Genomic DNA, 13,642 nt, shown 5'->3' on the forward strand with positions numbered 1-13,642 from the left:
CATGCTCCACGAAAACCAAATACGTCCTTGCAGCTGTATTGATTCCTGCCCACACCATCACAGAACCACCCTTACAAAGGCATGGTTGAGAATGAGCAAGAGAAATACTTTTCCCCTGGCCATCTCCAGACTCTCTCTCTTTTCTGTCATGTGATCAAAGCCCAAATCACAACTCTTCAGTGAACAACACTTAATCTGATTGTTGTACTGTTCAGCCAAGATGTTCCCTTGGGAAACATAGTCGAGCTGTGCAGTGCTATCAGGTGAGACCCAGACCTGAAGAATGTCTTCTGTACATATGATTGGCTTCTTCCAGTCTTCTTCAAATGGTTCTCTCACTAACATTGACCACTCAAACCTGTGGAGTCAATTTTGTGCTTCAACAGCAGTGATGTGACAGTTGTGGAGAACTTGAAATTGTAAGAAGTGGTCATCTCTCTCCGATGTTGCTCTTCTCGGGCCTGGTCTCCTTGCAAAGCATTCAGATTCCCTGTACCTCCATATAGCTCTGGAAATCGTGGTAGGTGTAGTCCTTAACACTTCTACAACGTAATGCATGCTGTGGCCATCTTCTACCAAAGCAATAGCTTTCACAGCTTTTTCAGCAGCACGTTTACTCTAGAAAGCAGATTACGACTATCACACAAAGATCCTACAAACACGTTTGATTGAAAGGGGAACAATTCAGGGTAGAACAATAAGTGCTACAAGAGCAGGAAAACATTATTCGCTCACCTTCAGTGACTTGTTTTCCAGGATGCATGGAAAAAAAACAACTGAGGCTAGCGCAATAAACTATCAGCACTTCATTGTTTGCTCACAAAGCAACACCAATAACATACCCTGTCTCAAAAAACTGGTTGAAGTGCTTCACTATAATTAAATAGATAATCACGCAATCATTTATTGGGTGCTGCGTTTCTTGCTTATAGTCTGAGATTGTAACATGTACATTAAAGTTTATATACATTTGTTAATCACACTCTAAAATCATTTATATGGTGTTGAACCACTTGTATGAATATCAAGAGCTCAGATGGAAACCCAGTTATAAGCAAAGAAGGGAAAGCAGAAAGGTGGAAGAAGTATATAGAGGGTCTCTAAAAGGGCGATGTACTTGAGGACAATATTATGGAAATGGAAGAGGAAGTAGATGAAGATGAAATGGGAGATGTGATACTGTGTGAAGAGTTTGACAGAGCACTGAAAGACCTGAGTTGAAACAAGGCCCCGGGAGTAGACAACATTCCATTAGAACTACTAACAGCCTTGGGAGAGCTAGTTCTGACAAAACTCTACCATCTGGTGAGCAAGATGTATGAGACAGGCGAAATACCCACAGACTTCAAGAAGAATATAATAATTCCAATCCCAAAGAAAGCAGGTGTTGACAGATGTGAAAATTACCGAACTATCAGTTTAATAAGTCACAGCTGCAAAATACTATCACGAATTCTTTACAGACGAATGGAAAAACTGGTAGAAGCCGACCTCGGGGTAGATCAGTTTGGATTCCGTAGAAATGTTGGAACACGTGAGGCAATACTGACCCTACGACTTACTTAGAAGAAAGATTAAGAAAGGCAAACCTACATTTCTAGCATTTGTAGACTTAGAGAAAGCTTATGACAACGTTAACTGGAATACTCTCTTTCAAATTCTGAAGGTGGCAGGGGTAAAATACAGGGAGCGAAAGGCTATTTACAATTTGTACAGAAAGCAGATGACAGTTATAAGAGTCGAGGGGTATGAAAGGGAAGCAGTGGTTGGGAAGGGACTGAGACAGGGTTGTAGTCTCTCCCCGATGCTACTCAATCCGTATATTGAGCAAGCAGTAAAGGAAACAAAAGAAAAGATCGGAGTAGGTATTAAAATCCATGGAGAAGAAATAAAAACTTTGAGGTTCGCCAATGACATTGTAATTCTGTCAGAGACAGCAAAGGACTTGGAAGAGCAGTTGAACGGAATGGACAGTGTCTTGAAAGGAGGGTATAAGATGAACAACAACAAAAGCAAAACAAGGATAATGGAATATAATCGAATTAAGTCGGGTGATGCTGAAGGAATTAGATTAGGAAATGAGACACTTAAAGTAGTAAAGGAGTTTTGCTATTTGGGGAGCAAAATAACTGATGATGGTCGAAGTAGAGAGGATGTAAAATGTAGACTGGCTATGGCAAGGAAAGCGTTTCTGAAGAAGAGACATTTGTTAACATCGAGTATAGATTTAAGTGTCAGGAAGTCGTTTCTGGAAGTATTTGTATGGAGTGTAGCCATGTATGGAAGTGAAACATGGAAGATAAATAGTTTAGACAAGAAGAGAATAGAAGCTTTCGAAACGTTGTGCTACAGAAGAATGCTGAAGATTAGATGGGTAGATCACATAACTAATGAGGAGGTATTGAATAGAATTGGGTAGAAGAGGAGTTTGTGGCACAACTTGACCAGAAGAAGGGATCGGTTGGTAGGATATGTTCTGAGGCATCAAGCAATCACCAATTTAGTACCGGAGGGCAGCGTGGAGGGTAAAAATCGTAGAGGGAGACCAAGATTGGTTGGTTGGTTTTGGGGATCAAAGGGACCAGACTGCTACGGTCATCGGTCCCTTTTTCCAAATACAAAGAACACCCACAGAGAATAAAAACGAGGAACAGAATAGAACACAGACGATACAGAACAACAGAAACTGAGACAAAGACAAGACAAAACGAACTAAAACCACACAGAGTGTGACGGTGGTTGGCCGACCATAGAGAAAAAAAGAGGAGAAGCTAACCACCAAGAACACATTAAAAACTCAGTTTAAAATCAGAGGCTAAAAGCCAGAATCAACGCTAAAAAACAAACACTCAGATTAAACTATAAAAACCCCCTGCCCGGATAAAACGCAAAACTAAGTCCACCATGGCAGAGTCATCTAGTAAAAGGGCAGGGAGCGTGTCAGGCAGTGCGAACGTCTGCCTGAGCACAGCTAAAAGCGGGCACTCCAATAAAATGTGCACCACAGATAAAAAGGAGCCGCAGCGACACAGAGGTGGGTCCTCACGGCACAATAAGTGGCCGTGTGTCAGCCGAGTGTGCCCAATGCGCAGCCGGCAGAGGGCAACAGACTCCTGGCGGGAGACCCGAATGGACGACCGCCACACAGTCGTCGACGCCTTGATACAACGGAGTTTGTTCGGTACGGGCAGGCTGCGCCATTCAGCGTCCCATAAAGCGAAAATTTTGCGGCGTAATAGTGCCCGCAAATCAGTCGCCGGGAGGCCAATCTCCAGAGGTGGTTGACTGGTGGCCTCTTTCGCCAGGCTGTCAACATTCTCATTCCCGGGGATCCCAACATGGCCTGGGGTCCAAACAAAGACCACCGAGCGGCCGCAACGGTCAAGAGTAGACAGGGACTCCTGGATAGCCACCACCAGACGGGAACGAGGAAAACACTGGTCGAGAGCTCGTAAACTGCTCAGGGAATCGCTACAGATAACGAAGGACTCACCTGAGCAGGAGCGGATATACTCTAGGGCTCGAAAGATGGCGACCAGCTCCGCAGTGTAAACGCTGCAGCCAGCCGGCAAGGAACGTTGTTCGGAATGGTCCCCTAGAGTGAGCGCATAACCGACTCGACCAGCAACCATCGAGCCGTCGGCGTAAACAATGCCAGAGCCCTGATACGTGGCCAGGATGGAATGAAAGCGGCGGCGGATGCCTCTGAAGGGACTGAGTCCTTCGGGCACTGTGCCAAGTCGAGCCGAAGGCAAGGGCGATGAACACACCATGGGGGTGTATGCAAAGTAGCCCGGAAAGGAGGTGAACAGTGAAAACCTGAAGCCCAGATAGAAGCTCTTTGACGCGGACCGCTATTGTACAACCAGAGACGTTCTGGCAGATGGACGACCGATCGTGGGAACAGGAGACGATAGTTAGGATGCCCGGGCGAGCTTAGAACATGGGCAGCATAAGCGGCCAGCAAACGTTGGCGTCGGAACCGCAGTGGAGGTACACCTGCCTCCACTAGTACGCTGTCCACAGGGCTGGTGCGGAAAGCACCAGTGGCAAGGCGTATCCCGCTGTGGAGAATTGGATCCAGCACCCGTAACGCAGATGGGGATGCTGAGCCATAAGCCAGGCTCCCATAATCCAGGCGGGACTGGATTAACGCCTGGTAGAGCCGTAAAAGGGTAGAGCGGTCGGCGCCCCAGCGGGTGTGGCTCAAACATCGCAGAGCATTGAGATGCCGCCAACACGCCTGTTTGAGCTGCCGGATATGAGGCAGCCAAGTCAACCGGGCATCGAAAACCACCCCCAAAAACCTGTGGGTCTCCACCACAGCAAGGAGTTCGTCGGCAAGATAAAGCCGCGGCTCAGGATGGACTGTTCGGCGCCGGCAGAAATGCATAACGCGGGTCTTGGCTGCCGAAAACTGAAACCCATGCGCCACAGCCCAAGACTGCGCCTTACGGATAGCGCCCTGTAGCTGACGTTCAACAGCTGCAATGCCAGTAGAGCTGTAGTAAAGGCAGAAGTCGTCAGCATACAGGGAAGCCGAGACAGAATTTCCCACGGCCGCAGCAAGCCCGTTAATGGCTATTAAAAACAGACAGACACTTAAAACAGAACCCTGTGGCACACCGTTCTCCTGGATGTGGGAGGAACTATACGAGGCCGCGACTTGCACGCGGAAGGTACGACACGACAGAAAATTGCGGATAAAAATCGGCAGAGGACCCCGAAGACCCCATCCATGAAGCGTAGAAAGGATGTGATGACGCCATGTCGTATCGTACGCCTTCCGCATGTCGAAAAAGACAGCGACCAGGTGCTGACGGCGGGCAAAGGCAGTACGGATGGCCGACTCCAGGCTCACCAGATTGTCGGTGGTGGAGCGGCCTTTACAGAACCCACCCTGAGATGGAGCCAGAAGGCCCCGAGACTCCAGTACCCAATGCAAGCGCCGGCTTACCATCCGTTCAAGCAACTTGCAAAGAACGTTGGTGAGGCTAATGGGACGGTAGCTGTCCACCTCTAGAGGGTTCTTTGCAGGTTTCAAAACGGGGATGACAACGCCTTCCCGCCATTGCGACGGAAACTCCCCCTCGACCCAAAGACGGTTGTAAAGATCGAGAAGGCGCCGCTGGCAGTCCGCTGAAAGGTGTTTCAGCATCTGACAGTGGATGCCATCTGGCCCAGGAGCGGTATCAGGGCAAGCAGCTAGGGCACTGCGAAATTCCCACTCACTAAATGGAGCATTGTAAGATTCTAGGTGGTTGGTGCGAAACGAAAGGCTCCGACGTCCCATCCGCTCTTTAATGGAGCGGAAGGCCTGGGGGTAATTCGCAGAAGCGGAACTCATAGCAAAATGCTCTGCTAAGCGATTTGCTATGACGTCTGAGTCAGTACAAACTGCTCCATTCAGTGAGAGCGCAGGGACGCTGACAGGTGGCCGATAGCCATAGACGCGTCGAATCTTGGCCCAGACCTGCGATGGAGTGACATGGAGGCCAATGGTGGACACATACCGCTCCCAGCACTCCTTCTTGCCTTGGCGGATAAGGAGGCGGGCCCGCGCACGCAGCCGTTTGAAGGCGATAAGGTGGTCTATGGTGGGATGTCGCTTGTGACGCTGGAGCGCCCGCCGGCGATCTTTAATCGCTTCAGCGATCTCACGCGACCACCAAGGCACAGCCTTCCGCCGAGGGGACCCAGAAGAACGGGGAATGGCAGATTCGGCGGCAGTAACGATGCCGGTGGTGACCGATTGAACCACCGCATCAATGTCATCAGTAGAGAGAGGCTCAAAAGCGGCAGTGGAGGAGAACAAGTCCCAGTCAGCCTTATTCATAGCCCATCTGCTAGGGCACCCAGAAGAGTGGCGCTGTGGTAGTGACAAAAAGATCGGAAAGTGGTCACTACCACACAGGTCGTCATGCACACTCCATTGGACAGATGGTAAGAGGCTATGGCTACAGATGGAAAGGTCAATGGCGGAGTAGGTGCCATGCGCCACACTGAAGTGTGTGAAGGCACCATCATTTAACAGCGAGAGATCGAGCTGCGACAATAAATGCTCAACGATGGCGCCTCGACCTGTTGCCACTGACCCACCCCACAGAGGGTTATGGGCGTTGAAGTCGCCCAAGAGCAAGAAAGGTGGCGGCAATTGGGCGACCAGTGCAGCCAGGAGATGCTGCGAGACATCACCATCCGGTGGAATGTAAAGACTGCAGACGGTAACAGCCTGTGGCGTCCACACGCGTACAGCGACAGCCTCTAAAGGCGTCTGAAGAGGGACAGACTCGCTGTGCAGAGTGTGAAGGACATATATGCAGACGCCACCAGACACACTTTCATAAGCTGCTCGGTTCTTATAATAACCCCGATAGCCACGGAGGGCGGGGGTTCGCATTGCTGGAAACCAAGTTTCCTGGAGAGCAATGCAAAAGAAACGGTGAAGGCTGATAAGTTGGCGGAGCTCAGCTAGATGGTGGAAGAAACCGCTGCAGTTCCACTGGAGGATGGTGTTGTCCATGGCTGGGAAAGGCGTGACGGGACTGGGAAGGCAGATTACGCCGCTGTGTCACCTGCTGCCTCCGATGGAGCACCCGTGCAAATGCCATCCATTGCGTCTGAGGGACCGGCAAGAGCGAGGTCCTCAGCGGACGCCAGAATCTCCATCTCGTCTTCAGAGGCAGAGCTTGTAGGAAGCGGTGGGATGGGTGCCACCGCAACATCGTTGGTCTTGGGGACTTTCTTCTTTTTCAGCTTGTCGCGCTGTGCCTTCGGTGGTTCAGGCTTCATGGGCTTCACTGGGTCAGTCTCAGGGACAGACGACGACCGCGAGGCCCGACGACCAGGGACTGGCGGTTGCTTCAAGCCCTTGCGGGCGTCCGCTTTTCCACTGGTCGGGACTTGCGAAGGGAGGTCCCCAAGGGATCCCTTCCTGGCGAGAGTAGCCGAAGAAGTCTTACGCTTCTCCGGCTGGGAAGGGGGAGCTGATGTCCCCGATGGTTTTGAGGGTGTTGCTCCTGGAGAAGATGGAGCAGGAGCAACAGGGTGTGAAGTGCCCCTTACAAGCAAGGGGGGTTTTGGATGCTGACCAATCATAGAACCAACCATATGGGACGACACAGGAGATGGAAGAACCGTCGTAGCAGCAGCGGCGTACGTTGACATCATTGGCACAGGATGGAGTCTCTCATATTTCCGCCGAGCCTCAGAGTACGTCAGGCGGTCCAGGGTTTTATATTCCATTATCTTCCGTTCTTTCTGGAAGATCCTACAGTCCGGCGAGCAGGGGGAATGGTGTTCTCCGCAGTTAACACAGATAGGAGGCGGGGCACATGGAGTATCAGGATGCGAAGGACGTCCACAATCCCGACACGTGATGCTGGAAGTACACCGAGATGACATGTGCCCGAACTTCCAGCATTTAAAACACCGCATCGGAGGAGGGATATATGGCTTCACATCACAACGATAAACCATCACCTTAACCTTTTCGGGTAAAGCATCACCCTCGAAGGCCAAGATGAAGGCACCGGTGGCTACCTGATTATCCCTCGGACCCCAATGGACGCGCCGGACGAAGTGAACACCTCGTCGTTCGAGGTTGGCGCGTAATTCATCGTCGGACTGCAGAAGAAGATCCCTGTGGAATATAATACCCTGGACCATGTTGAGACTCTTATGCGGCGTGATGCTAATGGAAACATCCCCCAACTTGTCACAATTTAGCAACCTCCGTGACTGGGCAGAGGATGCCGTTTTGATGAGCACAGAACCAGAGCGCATCTTGGACAAGCCCTTCACCTCCCCGAACTTGTCCTCTAAATGCTCCACAAAAAACTGGGGCTTTGTCGACATAAAAGATTCTCCATCAACCCGCGTACACACGAGGTACCGGGGTGAATATTCTCCACTGCCTGTTGTAGCAAGACGTTCCTCCCATGGAGTAGCTAGGGAGGGAAACGATCTCGGATCAAATTTCTTCCCGTTGAGGTTAGACCTCGATCGCTTAGAGACTGCTGGTGGAGGCCCACCAGCGAGAGACGATGTACCACACTTCATTGCGGGTCATCCGCCCTGATGCCACCTACTCCGACCAAGGGCCCTCCCCACGGGTGCCACCCAGCCGCAGCAATAGCCACCTGGCAGGACGGCCATTGCCAGGAGTCCTGATGCCCCAAGGAGATGGGCATCTACTCCTTGGCATACGTGGGGAGTTAACGGCGCAGGCATCAGTAGAGCGATCCCTGTGTTGTCAGGGGGCTACAACCAAGAGGGTACATGGCGGCCCCACCACAACGGACTGGCTACCATGCTGGATCTTAGGTGCAAAACTGTCCAAGGTCGTCGTCGCAGTTAAAAGAAACACTGCAGAGTGCAGCGTGGTAATCGCTCAAGAGATCGAAAACGAGCGGGACACCATTGCAACGACGAGAAAGCCGGCTAAAGGTCTAATTGCACGACGGATACAGTGCACCATGTAAGGCGCCCTTCCCCAATTGGCTCGCTCTTCGGAATAATTTAGAAAGGTGGAGGTCAAACCCATGAGGGGACCATCACATAAGGCCGAAACATGTGAGACTCCTTTTAGTCGCCTCTTACGACAGGCAGGAATACCGCGGGCCTATTCTAACCCCCGAACCCGCAGGGGGGGGGAGACCAAGAGATGAATACACTAAGCAGATTCAGAAGGATGCAGGCTGCAGTAGGTACTGGGAGATGAAGAAGCTTGCACAGGATAGAGTAGCATGGAGAGCTGCATCAAACCAGTCTCAGGACTGAAGACCACAATAACAACATGGTGTTGAAACACAAGATCTCAGTTCATAATAAAGTATACCAGACCCAAGGCACAAAAAGTTATTTTTTTTTATTATACTATTTATCACTACATTTATGGATAAGCCAACATCATTACTTAACTTTCTGTTCACATCAACTGAAAGCTAGGAGAGAATTTCTGGGTAACCAGATATTCAAGCTGTCTTTTTTAAGTTAATTTAAGTTAAGTTATTTTTCAGTTAATTTGGTACATAATTATACAACTGTGCATCATTGGCATAAGATTCAGTAACTGACAATCTCAATCTTCTGCAGACAACGTGACACTTTTTTTGTGCCTGTAATTGTGATTATGAATTTGGATGTTCGTATCAGTTATTTCAGTGCATTGCACCAATATAATTGTATGAAACATAACACTATCACAAATGGTTATAATATTAAATCAATGAATATATACTTTACATGTGCCATACATCTCAACAGAAAGAACATGTAAAGGAATGCTTATCGAGATGATGTAAACATTGTCAGTGGATGTTGCACAAACTACTGTTATTAATGCCAGTCTTTTTGTGCAATATTAAAATCTGAATATAATGCAACACAATTTACACTCAAAATGGCTGCAGAATACATAAAAAATACACAACTTTTCTAAAGCATTGAATTTGCATGACTGCTCTGCATTTATCAGCAAATACTTTGTTTTCATATGTAGCTATAAGCAATGAATCTTTTTGGACAAGGAGGGGGGAGGCAGGGAGGGAGACAGCAAATTTTTGTCAGATTTACAGGTGTGGAAACTAGAAAGCATAAGGTGACATAAATGGGAATACCTCCAAGGGGCCACTAACAGAGAAACTTAAAACCAATCATTAAGTGCTTTTATTAATAATACTTACCCACAACAACCACTGATAGACACTGGCCAACTCACTAATTACAAGGAAGCAAAGTTCCAATTTCATGAGTGATTACATTACTGGTGATAAGTTCATAGGTGCTGTTATTTTATAGTGAATGAGAGAACACGATTAGTTGCACTTTTGACAAAAAAAAGTGTTGCATAATTAGAACATCTATATCTCTGAGGCTCTCCTCAATATTGACGTATAGTACAAACAGTGGTACGAAAAGTTCTGGCAGAATGTAAATAATTTAGGAGTTAAAGAAGCTACTTAACAGATACAAGAAGTGTTAAGTCATCAACAGGCACTCAAATATGTGCTTCTCCCTCGCCCATTTCTATGCCACATGCCTGCTACCTCCTTACAAGTAGTTAGCAATTCTTCCCCAACCCTCCCCTTAAGCTGTTTTCTCCCTCTACTCACCCTACCCAACACAGCCCCTCACACCCAGTTGATCTGTAGTCATTGTGTGGAGTTCTGCAAATTCCAATGTATTTCATCTTTTCCATATTTCAGTGTTTGCATTTTTTTTTTTTTTTTTCAGCTAGCTCCTGAAGTCTTCTTCTAATAATTTCCGGGTATGCAGCCGGATCCCGTCGACGGGATCCGGCTGCATACCCGGAAATTATTAGAAGAAGAAATACGCCGGGAAAATTTCAGAAGTCACAGCTCCTGAAGTATTTGGCTTATGGAAAATAACATATCTATTTATCTGTTGATCACATGGAATGCATTGTCCTTGTAGGTATAAGGGAGCTGCTTCACTTTACCATTTTTTAAAGGCAACATTCCAACTGCACTTGTTTTTAATGAAACTACATACTATTTTGGCACTGCAAACAGTCTTTGGGGAGAACTTCAGCAACATAACACAAGTGGTACTAGATTAAATAGTAACAAGATAACAGTGCTGCAAACCCCTGTCTCATCACCAGGAGAAGAGGTCTCTCAAAGACATGCCCTACTGTATCAAATGTATGCAACTTGGGTCCATTTTGTGTGTTTACCTGTGAGAATGAGGCCCATAAGTCTGTGCTCTGCTGTTGCAGTGATCAGGGAACTTGCTTGCAAAGCTATTCACTTTCAGAATACATGTGACACTAGAAAAAATGGTGAATGTCATGAACTGTCAGAGTATCATTTTGGAAGTATGCCGGAAGGTATTAAATTCACATGTCACTACGAGGCAACTTGAATGTAAGAATGGGATCAGCCAAGGGGTATTCTGCAAATACCACAATCTATTGTACTTTGATCAGCCAGAACATTATGACCATAGATCTACTATCAATATAAACCCATCCAGGTGATAGCAGCCTCAACTGGCGAGGAATGACTGCTAATCAAACAGACGCACAGTGCATGTAGTATCAGTAAGCTTGCTGTCTGTGTGTACAATGGGGAAGGTGCACAATATGAGTTTGACTGAGGGCCGATTGTGATGGAATGGAGGCTCGGCATGAGCACTTCGAAAACTGCACGACGTGTTGGGTGTTCGAGGAATGCTGTGCTGAGTGCCTTTATCAAGATGAAACTATGTCCAGATGTTCTGGGGTTGGGCAGCCGCCCCTCAATACAGATGTTGGACATTGTAGGCTAGCAGACTGGTAAAAAAGGACAGGCACTGAACTGTGGCAGAACTAACATCAGACTTTAATGCTGAGCAGAGTACAAGTGCGTCTGAACACACAGTGCACCGAACAATCCTAACAATAGGACTCTGCAACCGACAACCCACGCATGCGCCAATGTTAACATCACAACATCGGTGACTATGGCTGAAATAGGCACAACACTATCACCACTTCGTGTTGGCGCAGTGGCAAAGCATGTGGTGGTCTGATGAATACCGGTACTTTCTTCAACATGCCAATGGGAGGGTGTGAATTTATTGTCTTCCAGGAGAATAGCTCCTCGATGCCTATACGGCGGATTGGAGAGAAGCTGGCGATAGCTCCATTACATTCTGGGGAACATTCACGTGGCCACCACAGGTCCAGCAGAGCTCGTGCAAGGCACTGGGTGCAATCCACATACACCCTTTCACAACAATCATATTTCTGGATGACAGTGACATTATTCAATAAGATAATGTGCCCCGTCACAGGGCAAGGAAGGTAATGGAGTAGTTCGAGGAAAACAGTGGTGAGTTCCAATTTTATGTCCTGCTCCCCAGAAAGGAACCTGATCGAACACATCTGGGATGTGATTGACTGTGGTGTCAGAGCTCATTGCCTTTTTCCCCGGAATTTACAGGAATTAGGTGGCTTGTGTGTGCAGTTGTGGTGCCATCTCCATCCAGTGACCTACCAAAGCCTCATTTATTCCATGCCATGTTACATTGTTGCTGTTATCTGTGCCAAAGGTGGACATACTGGCTATTAAGTAGGCAGTCATAATATACTGGATGGTTAGTGTATTTCATTCTGTCAACAACTTCGCAGCAATTACTTTCAAGTTCAGTTACTGTTCTCTGAGTGGCGTCAACAAAAACATGAAAGTGATGTAACATTTCTATGCAAGATTTTGTTTACGGACGAAGCATTATTTATAAGGCCATAGGCAAATAATCTTCACAATATGAACTACTTATCAGTAAAAAATCCAAGCTTGCTGAGAGAAGTGGGTGAAAATTGACTCTTGTCTGTCAATTTATGGTGTAGCAAAATAATTTAATTGGATCGATAAAAAATCTACTCACCAAGCGACGTCAGAACATGCACACATAAAAGAGGGATGAGAAGGAATCCCGCACAGTTCTGGGCGACCTTCCCAAAATCTACCCGTTTTCCTAGACCTCTCCAGCCCTTTTCCTTCACCTCTCTTCCTTCCCCTTCAACCCTTCTGCCTGAAGAAGGAGCCACTGGCTCTGAAAGCTTGCTTAATTACAACCCTCTTTTATGTGTGTATTCTGCCACCGCTTGGTGAGTAGATTTTTTAACTATCCAATTAAATTACTTTGTCAAAAAAGTATGGTGTGGGCTTCTCATGTAACACTTCATTGATTGAATTCTAAATAGCCACAAGTATCTACAAGTTCTTGAAAGATACGAGGCCACAGTTATTGGAAATGGTCTCACTGGGTGTAAGACGACCTATGTGGTACCAACACGATGACTGTTCTGTCCATTATGTTCATATAATTAAAGAACTTCACAACAGAACATTTTAGAGATCACATGATTGGACATTCAGGATTCACGAATTGACCTGCTGTTTGTTCTGGACTTTAATCAATATGGAAAATTAAGACAAGAAATCTACAAGGAAACTTCAATGACTCCTAAAGATATTAAATGCTGTATAACAAAGGTCTATGCTGCAGTTCATAAGGAATTCATTGTGTAGTATTGTCTATCCAGAATCATTTTATAGCATGTATCAGCACTGTAAGTACCGCACTTGACATATCAGACATAATAATAAACATGTGAATAGTATCCAAGTTACATTTTTTGTTTAAATTTGCTACTATACAGCATAAATTTGTGAGAATTCTTCTCCTGAAGACCAAACAGTAGTTTGTGGTGTTTAAGTCCTGCAGATATGTTGTTTAAGTTTTCTTCAAATATTCTTTCCAATGCCACAGAAAACATATATAGTTTAATTTTTAACCTTCTAATATGTGCAAGTATGTGTCAGATAAGCAGAAACAATGTTTGTTACATTTTCTTAGAAGGCAGAAGGGAGAGAAATCACCACTTTGTTCTAGCCTTCTCTTTCGACCCCACCCCAATTCAGTCCTGGCCGCTGTCCGCTGCAGTAAACAGCAAGATAGTAACACGTGTTTCATATCTGAGGAATATGCGCGACCCTCCGTGTAAGTTTTTAACTTTTCATTTTCCACTGTTTATTGTTAAATGTTTAACGCTTATTATTAATTTAAAGTAATGTACATGGTGAATTTACATGTGTTTTAAATCGACAATGAAATTAAACTAAATTGTATG

General features: G+C 46.7%; 1 protein-coding gene across 2 annotated transcripts in view; it reads right to left on the reverse strand.

The window, feature by feature from the left end:
* The window catches only part of LOC126262433 (NBAS subunit of NRZ tethering complex-like), a 412,445-nt gene that overhangs the window by 169,412 nt on the left and 229,391 nt on the right, over nt 1–13,642 (reverse strand). The gene's annotated exons all lie outside the window — the stretch shown is intronic.

The sequence above is a fragment of the Schistocerca nitens genome, chromosome 6 (assembly GCF_023898315.1).
Source record: "Schistocerca nitens isolate TAMUIC-IGC-003100 chromosome 6, iqSchNite1.1, whole genome shotgun sequence".
Classification (NCBI taxonomy): domain Eukaryota; kingdom Metazoa; phylum Arthropoda; class Insecta; order Orthoptera; family Acrididae; genus Schistocerca; species Schistocerca nitens.